This window comes from Dysidea avara, chromosome 4 (assembly GCF_963678975.1).
Source record: "Dysidea avara chromosome 4, odDysAvar1.4, whole genome shotgun sequence".
Lineage (NCBI taxonomy): Eukaryota > Metazoa > Porifera > Demospongiae > Dictyoceratida > Dysideidae > Dysidea > Dysidea avara.
Window position 1 is genome coordinate 32,717,460 of NC_089275.1, and position 15,270 is coordinate 32,732,729.

Below are 15,270 nucleotides of genomic sequence, written 5' to 3' on the forward strand. Positions count from 1 at the left end.
AAAGGTTGAGCCGGGGTGGTGAATACTACCCTGATTCCCCTCATTCTTACCTCTGAGTCATGCAATCTGTGTGTGCCCATGCCTCAACAAGACAATCAGTGCATTTAGTAATCACATGCAACTGGTAATTTACAATCACATATTATACACAGTAATAACGAGCAGTGAATATTGTGGCAAATAGTGAGCATCACTGTAACAGTATATTTTAGTGACTGTCACTAGTGACGGTCACTGTTTCAGTGCCACAGTATTCACTACTCTGTATATATAGCTACCCAATAGTGAGGTAGCTACAGGTTGCATATCACAGGGCACAATTTTATATTGAACTCGATGCTTTGCAAAAACCTTAAATTGTTTATTTAAATGAATGTATCAACAGTATGCTGGGAATAGCTACTGCATGATTAGCTCAATATTCAGGAAATTTTTTTATTTGAAGACTACAACTCTTCCAGTCACTAGCTTTAGTTAGTCAAAGTTTGCATTAGCAAAAACATCTTGCCACTTAACAGTAGCCATAGTATACAGTATGTGACTAATTATTCACTAAAATTAGCTATAAAGTTTAGAAATCTGAATAGATGCACATACACAGTGTATTCTAAGTCGGTTAGACTATCTAAAGTATAATATTTTCTTTCTAGTAAAGTGTAGCTCTTCACAATTGCCAGGTATATGAAGGCCATGCAGAAATTTAGATACCATTATTTGTGACCTGAATCAGTCTTATAGCCCGTCAAATTTTGACCACTATTTGAAGTTTGATAACTTAATCTCTGAACATGATAACCAAGCAAACAAAGTTTTTACTACTTATGTCAAAATTCCTGGACATTTTTTCCTGAAGTTTACAGAGCTATCATATACATAAAAGGTGATACACGATATTAAGTAAACATATGTATTTTTGAGCTATAAGACTGATTTTGTCAGACTCGGTCACATTTTATATAATTATGCAGTATTAACTTCGTTATTGTACACTTGTGAAATTGAATAAGGAGGAGCTCCTATCCTTGAAAACTGTAAAACACAATACATCACAAGATTTCATGCACATTTAGCAGTTTGTTTGTGTGTAAGTGTGTGTGTTGGGTGGGTGGGGGGGGGAGGGGGTCAGTCTTTTTCAAGACTATGTTAGTTAGCACCTCCACATGGCCAGTGATCCCTGGGCAGTGTTTGTTGTTTATTGGAGCTACAGACACTGGCAAAAGCCAACTATATAGCCAAATTTGGTATCGTGTGAAGGTGTGTTCTAATCATACGTGGTATTACCTTTCTTGAGCTTGCAACCCAAGAGAAGGCTCTTGCTTTTGCACTAGTGAGTGACAAGCTTTTAATTAAATGTACAGGAAACAAATTAATGATTTAACCATTTCAGGGACTGATTGGGGGGTGGGGGGATTGGGATGCATGTCACTCATATATGCAATATTACTAAAATGATTCTATAATCATAATGCCAATTATGAATAACAAAATTTCTTTATTATGTTAACAAATTATTTTCACATTTTGCATTCCTGCATTGCCAATCAGATTCCAATGCTACCCAGTCTATCACCTTATGTATATTAGGTTGCATAGCACTATGCATTACTGAATGAGTGAAACAATTTACCAACATTTATCCTCGACACAACTGACTACAACATTTTCTTAACAAATTTATACTTACTCTTAATCAACAATTAACTGCATGTATATAGGTATTATATTAATTAAGTCTGTAAATTAATTTGTTTCTTTTTTTCTCTTTTCCTGGGCATATACCAGCTGTGCTTACTGCCTATGATAATCGGCAGTGTTAGCTACCGCCAGGTAGAGGATCTTGAAGGAAAATAATTATGGAGTCTGTTTTAGGACTGAGCTGGAGTCAATTTTACTTTTATGTTATACCATTATTCTTGTACAGTTGCCCTTTAGGGCTGTTGCAGTTGGTATAATGTGACCGCATTAAAATTAGTAAAATTTTGCAGTTGGCTATTTAATAGCAAGTAGTGAAAAACATATACAGGGAAATATTATAGTTACAAGGTAATGTTTCCTGTGGGGCATGTGATTAGTGAGAGAGACTAGTTCACATTTACAAACCTAAGCTATCATCTCCTACATATCACATACATACAACAGAGAGGAATGTGCAGTATGTGTGGAACAGATGTTACAGGTGTACTGCACATGATATTATTTTAACCACTGGAGTTTACTCGTAACCAGCTTGTACTGGGATAACAAAATACATGATATGTGCACAAAAGCTATCATGCTACTGTGTGATTCACTGTTCAAGCTATATAGACAGTAACATTGTCAGCTCTTTCCCTAATGTACAGTGTAAATACCAGGACTCTCAGTATTAGTTGGAGGAATTGGTCCTAGTTAGTAATTCAACTGTAGATAGAAAACTTGATTTGTTTGTGGGAGAACTCAAGAGGTATAGAGTTTTTGTGGCTGGAGTTCAGGAAACGAAATATGGTTTGGTTCTGATGTGTGGCCAGCTGCTGATGGATACATCATGTTACATTCCAGAAGATCAATCCACAGGATGGTACTGCTGTAGTCAGGAAGGAAGGTGTAGGAATTATTTTGAATCCCAGAGCTACAGTACAGCTACTTGGAGAGCAGCAGGTGAAGTGTGGAAAGCAGTCAGCTCCAGTTTGATTGTGGCTGGGCTTGTAAGAGATGGCATCAACATAAGGCTTCACACTTTGTATATATGCACTCACTGCAAAGGCTCCTCCAAGTGTAAAGTCATCATTCCTTAAAGAGTTACAGGATTGCTTGGATAGTGTTCCTCAAAATGATACCTGGCTGACTTCATTGCACATGTTGGTGTATATGATGATGATGATGAAGTATAGTCTGGTGAGCTTGGTAAACATTGCATTGGAGTATGTATTTTGTATGGTCTATGAAGTAAATCAACTCTCTACTACAAACAGCATTTTAAATAACAGTTGATTATGGGCATGTTCCTTCCCTCCAAAAAAAGATGTTATACAAGTTTGATATACTCTAATAGAGCAGTCATTCAAATACTCTAAACAGTAACACTATTGAGAATCATCCATAGTTGCTGAGTATGAAAAATAGCATTATTCCATGCATGGGCACACTTAGCCTGCTAAGAGTATTTTGCCAAATGAAATGCATATGGTCTTGCATATATATGCCATTCTCAATTTGGTCATATAGCTAACCTGTAGCTAGCTGAACTACTCATGACTGTCACTTATCCCTGTACAACTCTTTATCACTTAGAAAGCATTATAATTTAGATATTTGTGTATAAAACCACTCCACATCAAAATTTTTAGTCCTGAAAAATGAAATAGCTGTAACTTCTGGAGGGCTAGCTGTTCCGTATACCTACTACCCTGGTGCATCCCCTTGCCAAACCCTGGATCTACCCCTAGGTACAGAGTGTTTGCACTCAAAACATGTGCATACTGTTTTGCCGCCTATAAGCCATCTGTAAGATGTTAAATGCTTGCAACTATTTAGTGGCCTTCTACAGAGGTGACCTTTATTCAGAGGGTCTTACAAGTATGCACTGTGGTTCATGTACTAAGGTATTTAATACTGTTTATAACAGAAAACAGAAGTTCAAAAAAGTTGAGTTATACACATTTTGTTCAATTGTGCCATTTTTTTGGACTTTTTGATAATCTTTTTATTGTTTATAACTGTTTAGAGTATTTATGATGATGAGCTAGAGGATGTTATTGCTGCTATACCTACTCTACCTGCCATCACTGCTTCACTTTGATGATCCTCCTACTACAGAGGAACTGGAGGTTGCCTTGTCTCAGCTGAAAATTAGAAAGGCAGATGGTCTGTCTGGTATTTTGCCGGAATTGATTTTGTTTGGTGATTCTGTTCTGCGAGATAGGCTGCTTGCATTAATGAAGGATGTTTGGAATGAAGGTAGAGTTTTTAATGCATGGAGGGATGTGCTGATAGTGCCAAAGAAAGCTAATATTCAATCATGTGAACATTGGCGTGGCATTCACTTGTTTGATGTTGTGGGGAAAATCTTCACAAGGAATTTCTGCAGGTGATTACTGAGGGACTGCTGCCAGATTCTCAGTGTGGTTTCTGTAAAGGTATTGGGTGCACTGATATGATATTTGTTGCCACACAACTGATGGAGAAGACCCAGGAGCACAGTAGGGATGCGGGAATTATGCCCGAATAATTTCAGGAATAATGATGGGGTAAAAGAATTGAGCATTATTCCAGCATTTTGATGCATTTTTAGAGCATAATTGGCCTAAAAATAAATTAAGATCGAGATACTCTAATAGAGCAGTCACTTACTCTAATAGAACAATCGGCGTGGAATATTTCGTTACCCATTATACTAGTAACTGAGCATCTTACTAGCAAAAAAGCTTTTCTGACGAATTGACACAGCTAGATTTAGTACTTTAAAGTCTTGCTGTACAATTTACTTACTAAAGAGAAGAACAAGTTATAAAAAGTAGGAATAATTTTGGGAATAATGAGTATTTTTGGGAATAATAAAAGGCATAATGATAAGTTTTTAAAAGAAATTCGGAATAGAATAATGATGAAAATTTTGAGCATAATTCCCACAAGCCTAGAGCACAGTGATCACCTGTTTTTGTTGTTTGTTGATTTGAATAAGGCATACAACTCACCCTTGAGAAGTGTGGTGTGCACCCTAAGATGTTGGTATTGGTAATGATGATGTTGCTCCATTGAATGTGGAGGGAGATGAAGTGCAGATGATGACTGAGTTACTTACTTGGGATCGTGTCTGTGTGTTCACTAGGGAGGTGGCATGTAGAACTGTGAAAGCCTCTAGGTGTTTGGTAGCTTGAGTGATGCTACAGTATTTTTATGAATAGGACTTTTTCTGGGTCTACCAAAAGATATGTGTATAAAGCTGTTGTGTTGTCTGTTTTACTTTATGGTGCAGAAACTTGGACAATAAAGGCTCACCTTTAATAACCGATGTGTCCACACTATTTTGGGTGTGTCTTGATACCAGCAGTTGAGGGAGCGTATTACAACTAAGAATTTATCAGAGGAATTTGGTATGCAATGATTGATTACTGATTTTATTATGGAGAAGTGCCTGGTTACCTTGGTCATATGAGTGATGATAGACTACCTAATTAGCAACATACTGTTTGGAAAACTGCAGAGGAAGCAACCTTTTCATGGGACCAAGACACAATGGCATTATGGAGTGTTGTTTGACCTGAAGGCCATCAGTATTGAAGATTGCTGGTATGCTTTATGTCAGGATAGGACTGAGCAGACTAAACTATGTAGTGCCCAAGTAAGTGAGGCACAGTCAAGGAGGCAGAACACCTGTACGTGCTGCAAACTCTCTCCAGAAAGGAATCAGTTATAACTGTTTCTGTGGTCAGCAATATAACGTACAGCACACAATTTTCATTCTTTATAGCAAACATTTTACATATCTGCAGGGACTCAATAGCTTCTACAATCTATTTGGGACTCCAAGACGGCTTCACATCAGGTTTCTACTACCATATGCAGCAGACAACAGATTATTTAAAATCATGAATGTAATATCCAAGTGTTGTTTAGTTATACTCACTTTAGGTAAGATGTTGAGAGCCTACAAACCATGGCAATATAATGCTGTCAAGATTACCAACCCTCAACACTCCCAGACTTAGATGCTCAATGTGTAACCACTTTACCATTGCACAGATACAAGCTACATATTCCTATAACTTTTAGAGACATTCATGCTATAAAACAGACATGACATAATACTTGGCAAATTATGTGCAAGAAGGATAGGTAACAGAGGAAATTAGAAACACTGAGTATGAACTTAGTATAAAGAATAGTTGTGCAATATGGTTGTGCATGTGATCGTTCCACAGGCACTTCATTCACAAATATTGAATCTCTCCATGCCAATTAACTGGAATCACCATGCAGCCAGAATGAAAGCAATCACATGAAGCTACTTTGGTAAACTGGACTAAACAAAGCAATTGAAGGTGTTCAGCAAGTCTTGTCAATCATGCCAAGCTAACCAAATGCAAGTCAAATCCTGATGCATCACCTTTACACCCTTGGATATGGCCATACACCCAATGGAAACGTATTGATGTTAGGCCATACTTGGGTAGCATTTTTTCATCGTCGTAAATGCACACTAAAAGTGGCCAGAAGGAGAAGTGATGTCAACCACTACTTCTGAGAAGACAATTGAAGTCCTAAGGTCACTGTTTGCTAGCCATGGATTGTCAAAACAATTACAATTAGGATTGTCAACGTCCATGTAGCTCACATATGGTTCGACAATGTCAACTTAATAAGCTGCTGTGTATGTTGTCCAGAGTTCATTACATCAATTAAAGGGATAATATGTAATATATTGACGCCAGAAATAGGAATCACGCATTCTCACTGCATTCATAAGTACAGAAATCCAATGGGCAAATGGAAGACAACAGCTATAAATTCACTTTACATGCTTATGTGCATGCATGTACACTATATGTGACCGGATTTGTGAAAAGGTACCTTTTCCACACATTTGCCGTACCAGCAAACAAAATGTTATAACACTTGACCCCTTATACTGATTAATTTACTCTTAGTACACTGTAAATTCAAATGGGTACAAATGACCCAAATTTTTGGGTTGTTTTACCTGCAATTCAAACGACCGATTCTTTGGTAGTAATGACCCAAGGATGTATTGGTTTATTTTAACTTCGTAAGATACAGTCATATTACCCATATGCTCTATAGTATCTTCAACCTCTAGCCAGGTGTCTGAAATAACCTTGCCATCATGGTTATTTTAACCATCTGTGGTGAAATTAACCCATGTCACAAAAGATTTGTTTATTTGTTTGTTTGTTTACATTAATTAACAAGTCAGTCATCATTAGTAATAACATATATTAATCTATCTACGACAATAATTGTTACATACTGCATTTTAATACTTTAAACATACCTGGTCTTATAGAGTTTTCAAATTGTATTTAAAACCTATGTTCTCCATGTTCACTTTTGATTGTGGGATGTAACACAACTATTATAACGGCCAGTGTACTGTAAATTTAACCATGTAGCTGGTCATCTAAACTTTACCATAGTAGACTTGACAATTCACACTCAAATCACCAAAATATGTTATTTCAGCATCTTAAGTGAACAGCTGTATTGACCTTTCCTGGTTATTTTGACTGGTTTAGATCAAATACCTACTCGGGTTGCAACCACTTTTAGATGGTCATTTTAACCAAAACTTCTGCAGTTTAAATTTACCCATGGAGGTCAAATTGATCCATTTGAATTTACTGTGTATCAAACTGTAGCCAGAAACTGTAGCTATATTCATTGAAAATTTCAAGCAAATACATGCCATGATCAAAAAACTATGAAGTTTTAACGTTCCAAAAATGGGTCAAATTTTGTGCATGAAAAAGGTACCTTTTCACAAATCTGGTCACATATATATTCAGTCATGTAGTGTAACTGATTGACTCAGTAAAATAAGTTACCCTACATGGCTAATTCCACACGGTCAAGAAATACTCTTGAGAAAAGTAGGACACATTGGTGATTATGACATGTTCTCTCTGCATGTAATAAAATGAACTTCCTAAGGTGGTGTATAGGTGTGTGTTCTATTAGGATTTTGGCTAAAAACATAGGCAATCTCTATTATGAACCACTACCATAATAACATGGAAATAGCTAAAAGTAGTGAAACAAGGAAAGTTGCCTCTACCTGCAGATATGCTAGTGGACATTAAATCCCTAATTCAGTCATGGTTATTGACTGAAGTTTAGGGATTTAATGACCACTATATAGTATATCTGCAAATTAGAGGTAACCTTCCTTGTTTCACTACTGTTAGCTACTCCCTTGTTTCACTCCTTTTTTTCTTTAATCCTTAGAATTCCTAATTTTTCCTTCTACTTGTATTACTTATACCATAGCCACTAGGGATTTGCCTGATATATATGTCTGTACCCTAGGGCCTGTGGCTTCCATGCTTGGGCATATTATATCATGTGGCCCTTGGGCTTTGGCATATATGTATCAGGAAAATCCCCCGTGGCCATGGTATAACTATTAATTGTAACTTATGTATCATTTTGACAGCATCAATGTGCTCTGTAGAGCAACACATTGATTTGTCACTAAGTTTGTGAGTTTTTAATCATGTATACATAAATGAGACAAAGTAAAAACAACTCAAAAATTTTTTTAGCATAAAATTGAGTATAAAGCTCACCATACCATTTATGCTACACATAAGCTACAGTACGGTGCTAGTTAACATGTATGTACCGACAGATGCATGGAGATGAGTAGTCCAGTAAGATGTTATTATATATAAGAATCTTGTCATTGGCATAATACGTAATAGCTAAGCATTGTGAAAAGTACAGTAGGATTAAAACATAGCTAATTATAATTATAAGCTTTTTTTGTAATAGGCATAGTGTATTATTATACTCCACACTTTCATATATTTAGATATACTAATCTTTCTGTTATTAGAACTATAGTACTATAGGTACACATGTGATGTCTCTCTATATCATTGATATTACTGTAGATGGTGTACTGCAACTACTAAAGATTGGTCTACAAAATAATTCCATCTATCAAGTTCCTGGAAATTGTAATTCCAATTGATGACATACATGCATAACTGTGTGCACATGTGTTTGTGTTGTGTAAGTGTAGCATGAATGTGTTTTTTGTGCCAAGTGTTTAGAGTATCAGTCTGTAAGGTAATCACACAATTCCAGGTTCAAAGCTCCAACATGCCCAGTTGTTGTTGATTGTTTTAGTCCACCCATTTGTATAATGGAGACTCAGGGAAGCAAGTGCCAAGCTGTCCTTGTCTTGGTTAGCAGTTAGGGGTCATTGTGAAATTTCGTTGTGGAACTTCAGGTTCCATGGTCCCTATCTGTAGCTAACACTGGGACTAGTAGTTGATTAATGATCCTACCCCAGGAGGATTTGCCTGCACAGTCTCAAATGTTTAGGTGGTTCACAAGCATCCCAGTAGTGGCTCAACTGGTGGTGCAATACCTACGTTTCACATGACTGCAGGAGGCCTTGTGGCCTGGTGTCAACTGGGGAAGCAGCCCACCCATGAAGCAGTAACATCAATAGAGTGTAAAAGTGGGGAAGCAAATGCTAACTTCCCATGTCTTGCAATCCAGATGGAATTTCAGGTGCCCACGCCTTCACCTGTGAGACATGGCAACCTTCTTCAGGTTACTAGTCCTGCCCAAGGAGAATGCTGGCCCATTGGATATTATGTGTAAGTATGACCGGCAGCTAAAGGCCTTTGCATTGTGTGTGTGTTTGTGTGTGTGTGTGTTTGTGTGTGTGTGTGTGTGTGTGTGTGTGTGTGTGTGTGTGTGTGTGTGTGTGTGTGTGTGTGTGTGTGTGTGTGTGTGTGCAGCTGCAGCCCACCCAGCTATAATATCAATGCATGGTATTAACCAGGGAAGCAAATGTCAATTGTCACAAAATGGGTGAAGGCTCAGGTAGGAATTCAGGTGCCAACACCTTCTCCTATGAGATAAAGTACAGCCTCCTGTGGGGTATTAGCTCTGACCCAGAATAATTTACCTGTGTTGACTCACAGCACCTGAGTAGTGCACAGGTGTACCATGCAGTACTGGTTCACTCAGTAGGAGTGTCATGGTGACTAGCAGCAGTGGAAGGCGCATGCATGGTGTATATAATTAAGTGTTATTTTATTGTTTTGACTTTACTGTCAAGTTATTTATTTACATGTCGGAATCTCCTGCAAGTAATTCTGTTTTAGGGAAGCCTAGGACAAAATATATTGGCATAAGGTAATACTTCCCTGTGGAATACCTTAGAGAATGAAGAACCTTGTAGCTAGCTACATAAATAAATTATTGAAATTAGAATGAATTGTATTGTTACATATTTGCCACTACAATAAATAAAAGTGGTTAGCTACATATAACTAAAGTTAACACTACTGGATTAGGTGAATGAATAAGTTAGTGAACACACACTTGGCACTCATGATTCCTGTTTCACAGGGTTATACACCATTGTTTGGTGTTGTCTGGTACTTGTACATCATACTCAATAGTGTTGTCAATGTGTTTCTCATTAGCAGAGTTCAGTTGTTGGTACAAGCTGAGTGCAGTCTGACCAAGGAACAAGTTTGATGTTTGGACTGCTGTACAGTTGGCATACTGCAATATTATCTTGTTAGCTAATGCTTCTGTGGTAGAGCAATCTGTATCAGTGGAACCCAGTTGTAACTATATGTAGAAAATGACGTCATCATGTAAATCAGCTGTACATTCAAAATTATGGCCATCATTTGCAGCTTACCATAAATTCAAGGGCTGGCAAAACATTTTCATTTAATATTTTGATGATAACTTCTTCATTGTCCAACGCGGCTGTCGTGTAATTCTCTTTGATCTCCATTGATATGCTGGCGTTGTAGTTGTATTCAGCTAGTTTTAGTTGAATGATGAATTCGTTGTAGTATTCAGCTAAACGTTGTCTGCTAAAAGTGGAACGATCTAGGTCATTGCACGTATCATCTGCAGCCTTGCTGTTGAAGACGCGACCTCTGCATACTTTGCGTTCCAACCGTTGATACTATACAAAACACATGAAAATATACGCGCATGCGCATGCATAACAGGTTAGGTTCATACTTCCACAGTTAGCCAAGTCTCGTTTGTAAGACTCCGTGCTTTTTTCCATAGTTGTAGCAAACCATTGGATTCATCTTGGAGATCTGTGAGTTGGTCAACTGCTTCCTGCGACATCTTAAACGTTGTATGAGCTGTCGGCAGCGAGCAGCTCCCAGAGCCACTCGAGGTCAGCAGGAACTCGGTTTGCCTCGGTAAGGACCACACGATGGTGGTAGTAGCCAGAAAGGCTGCAGTGAAAAGTTGTAGAGTGAAGGAGTACATCGTCTTGTTGGTGCTTCCAAATAGCAAGCGAACAGCTGTATCAGTGAGAGACTGTTATTATCCGGCTTTCCTTAGCTGAGTTATAGCTATAGTAAACTACGTACATTGTATAGCTTGCTGATTTTCCAGTCTATTTATATCTGGTATTGTTTGCTAGTACTTTGTACAACACGATACAGTAACTACGTATTGAGAAGGGACAATACCGCAGGGAATGTGTGTATGTGGTAGATGTGTGGCGGTTTTCCGCGTAGCTACATTAGTTTTATTTTAAAGGCCTTTTTAATGCAGCAAGTTTGCATTAACGGTCTGTGCATGGGCAAGCTGCCTACAGCCTGGGAGCGTGTACAGTAATTACAACTACAATTATATATGCTACTTAGCATACAATTACAAAAAATTATTAATTAATTTACAATATCTACTTATACTTACTTGACTATAGCTGGTCCGACTGTTTTGTATGATTTGATTTCTATTTCTTTGTTGTATAAATTGCATAGTTTTATGTTGTAATTATTGATAGGCAATAATTTTTGTAAAGATCAGGCTTTACAGGCTCCTTGAGCCTCAAACTCCTTTACCTGTACCTGTATACCTAATACTAATACTAAGGTATCAAAGTATACAGACCGGGATTGGCATCTTGTACATGGTCATAGAAAATGTAGACTGCATGAATTATTAGAATGAAAATTGTTGAGAAAATGATAAATGATATGAAATATTTCAGCTGTTTTTTGATGGTTGTGTCCACTGATTGTTGAGATTGATAATTGGCTTAGGGAATTCCATATGCGAGGAATTAGAATGTCTTGTGACACTGTTCAAAGATATAGTGTGTTTCAATTTCTGAGCTTTAGAAAGTCAAGTATAGTTCCAGAGAAATATAGATAATGTATATAGCTAGTTAATTGCTAATGTTGAAACCGACAGTTGGAGTTTTCAAGGATTTGATGAAGTATATTATGTCAGAGATCTCAAATTGATACATAAATGGTAAAATTTTGAGTCACTTTCAATAGTCACTGGGACAGTCAGTAAATTTTGGTTCAGTGCACGTTGCTGAATTCTCTAGGTCAAGACTGTTGATATCACTAATAAGATAAAACTGCCAAGTGGGAGAACAGTAAGGTCAAACTACTAATATAGAGCTTGATTTCTATAAGATGATCTAATAATATGACAGACGAGTCCTAAGATTCTATACACTTTGGCTGAGATGTGAATGTAAAGATTTCTTCATGAGAAATGATGATTCCAAGGTCATGGTGACTGTCTAGTTTGGGAATTTCATCCTGACTAATACAGTAATTGGTGCTCATCGTAAACCTGAAGGAGTATTCCACCAAACACCTACATGTGTTGGTGTGCCAATATTAGTCATTCCGGTGTTGATGTGATGCAGCTGCATATCCCGCATCTATTAGCTAGATGCATGCATAGATAGCTATACAGAGTCTTATTGCATATTTTCTGTTAAGCCCATGTAAACAATTTTTGTCGTGCAAACTTCATAGTGAGTTTGTCCCTTTTAAAATGTGCTATTTCCCAAGCCTCAAATATTTGTCATCCAAACTATATCATTACAAGATTACACCTCAACACAACCGATTCATCACTGATGCTCAATAGAAATTTCCCTCAATTTATAGCAGCCAGCAAGTCCATTGGGTGAGTTGATTTGACTTGATAAAATAATTACATTGTTTATGCAGAAAGTGTTCCCTTATACCAAACAACAAACAGGAAATAGTATCTAGACTATTACTGTTAGAACTAAAGTGGTTCCATCAAATGATCACTCACTAGCAACTAGTAAATTAACTGCTTCCCATATATGTACGTATATGGATGTTTAGTATTATCAATATTTGCCAATATCTCTCTAATAAGAATGTGATACAGGCTGTGGACATTGTGCTTATTACAACTACTCTTGTGTTGTTATGTTTTCTCTGTTACAGAGCAATCCTGGACTACATAATCTAATGTTTTACAAATTGTTAGGACACTTGTTAGAGGTATGATGGTTAAATGACTATTATACCAACTAGGTTTTATCTTGTTATCTGTTCAGACAGGAAATGTGAAGCAGTACTACAATGCAGTATATCCGCCATCTTTTAGGTACGTATGGCCATTGTGGTAGAGAATTGTTGGCCTTTAGAATGATAATTATATAAAGAATGCTATATGTTTGCATGCTACTAGTATTTTATTATCATGCTGTGTGGCTTTGTTTGTCATAGCTAGAGGTCTGTTGAGATTGCACAATTTTGTTTATTACAACAACAAAACATCCTGGAATACTCTACAACTATGAGAAAATTAAAAAGTTACGGCCATGCAGTGACAGAATTTGACAATTAATTGCAAGCAGTATAGACTCTCAATTTGGTTATAGCACTATACTTGCATAATATAGAGTGTTTGTGATGGAGCATGAAGGTAGATTATTAGAAACAGCTTTAGATGAGAGGGAAAATCCCATAAACTACACCATGCAGGCATGAAGGTGATTACAAGGATATATAATTATACAGGACTTCACATTTGTAACTGGCCCAGAAGATGTTGATCATGCATCTTTTATACATATAACAATATTTCGTTCACCATATAACACATTACATGTCATCTTCTTAATAACATCCATGACAGTAGAAAATAGGGCTCACTATCTGGTAAGTGCTACCATTTTAAATTCACAACAGATTTTCACTTTAATGTTAGCTATGTTCAAGTTTAAAATGAAAGGTTAAGTTCGTTGTCATGAACTTGCCGGTAAAATGTAAAGTACGATCTGCAGTACCACATACAGAATATTACTATTAAAAGTATATATAGTAAGAAGGTAATTTCCTGTAACATTTATTCTGTGTTAAGCTCTACTATACTAACAACTCCACAACATCTGCACTTGTGCTGTAAAGCTTTAATAAATAAACAAAATAAAAAGCTAATCGAAACTGTTCAAATTACATGTATTCCTGAAACATTATCAGACTGTTACTGGCTGTGAATAACTTAAAACTACAATTTCAACTTACAGCTATAGCCTTATAGATAAATAAAATTAGTACTGTTGCACACTACCTGAATATTATGGCCCTAAATTGGAAATATGAGACAAGAGATCTAGATCGTGGTATTTGCAGCTCGCCACATAATTATAGCAGTGATTTAAGGATGCAACTATTATTATATTATTATTATTAAACTATATTGTATACTGAATGTACTAATAACAAATCTAGAAAATATATACGAAAGTCTGATTATGTAGTAAATACATTACTGTATAGTGTAAATACACATACTGACATACATAGAAAGAAAGTTCCATATTACATAAACTACATGTACTTAACTACAGTGATCAGAAAAAAACATACTTACAGTACAGTGTTTATACATGCAGTGTTTACAGGTTCTTTTTAATGCTACCATGAGCTGCTCACATCCATAACTACTGATCCTATCCCCACCCACAAGGTTGCTGTACATCATGCACAACATCCAGTATATCTTTTAACTAACATCTGTTCTTCTGCATGGTCTGACAAAACAGTATGTGAAAAATGGCATTCACTTTACTTGATTAGGTAACACCATTCATATACATAAAAAATTGGTGAACAAGGAAAAAACTTTCTAAGGTTAAACCAGATATGGCTGGTATCTATGTAGTAGGACATCTGTAAACAATAATAAATGCATGCCTTGAAGCCATCATGTGCAATAACAGGCATGCATCTGCTATGTGTGTATACATGGTGGAGATATACGGCTTGAAATGCCTATGCATTTTTGCCGTGAAAACTAAATCCCCCTACCCCTCATGGAATGTACCATGAAACTCATTTCATGGGATACTATGAATTGTTTCACATATAGACCATGAAATGCCAGATTTTCATGGCATGTGTTGTATGTTGTATCTGGTATACGCATATCCTTTGTGTTTTATCCAGCTCATCAGTGCATGTACTACACAGGAATGCAGTCAACTATTTCTATAGCTCAAGTACACAAGCTGTTAATACAAACTTTCAAGACAGTCTATGGCTACCCATATTGTATTGTATTGCAAGTCTCCCAAAATATTCATACCTGCATGGTGGTGCTGGACCTATAGCTAATCAGAACTGTTGTTCTACATGCATATCCTGATGCAAACCATGACACAGTACACCGATTGCGTGACATGTGTTGTCTTTACAATCACAAAAACATCACTAACACATCTGATGGAACTACTGGGTAACACGTGAAGTATATCAT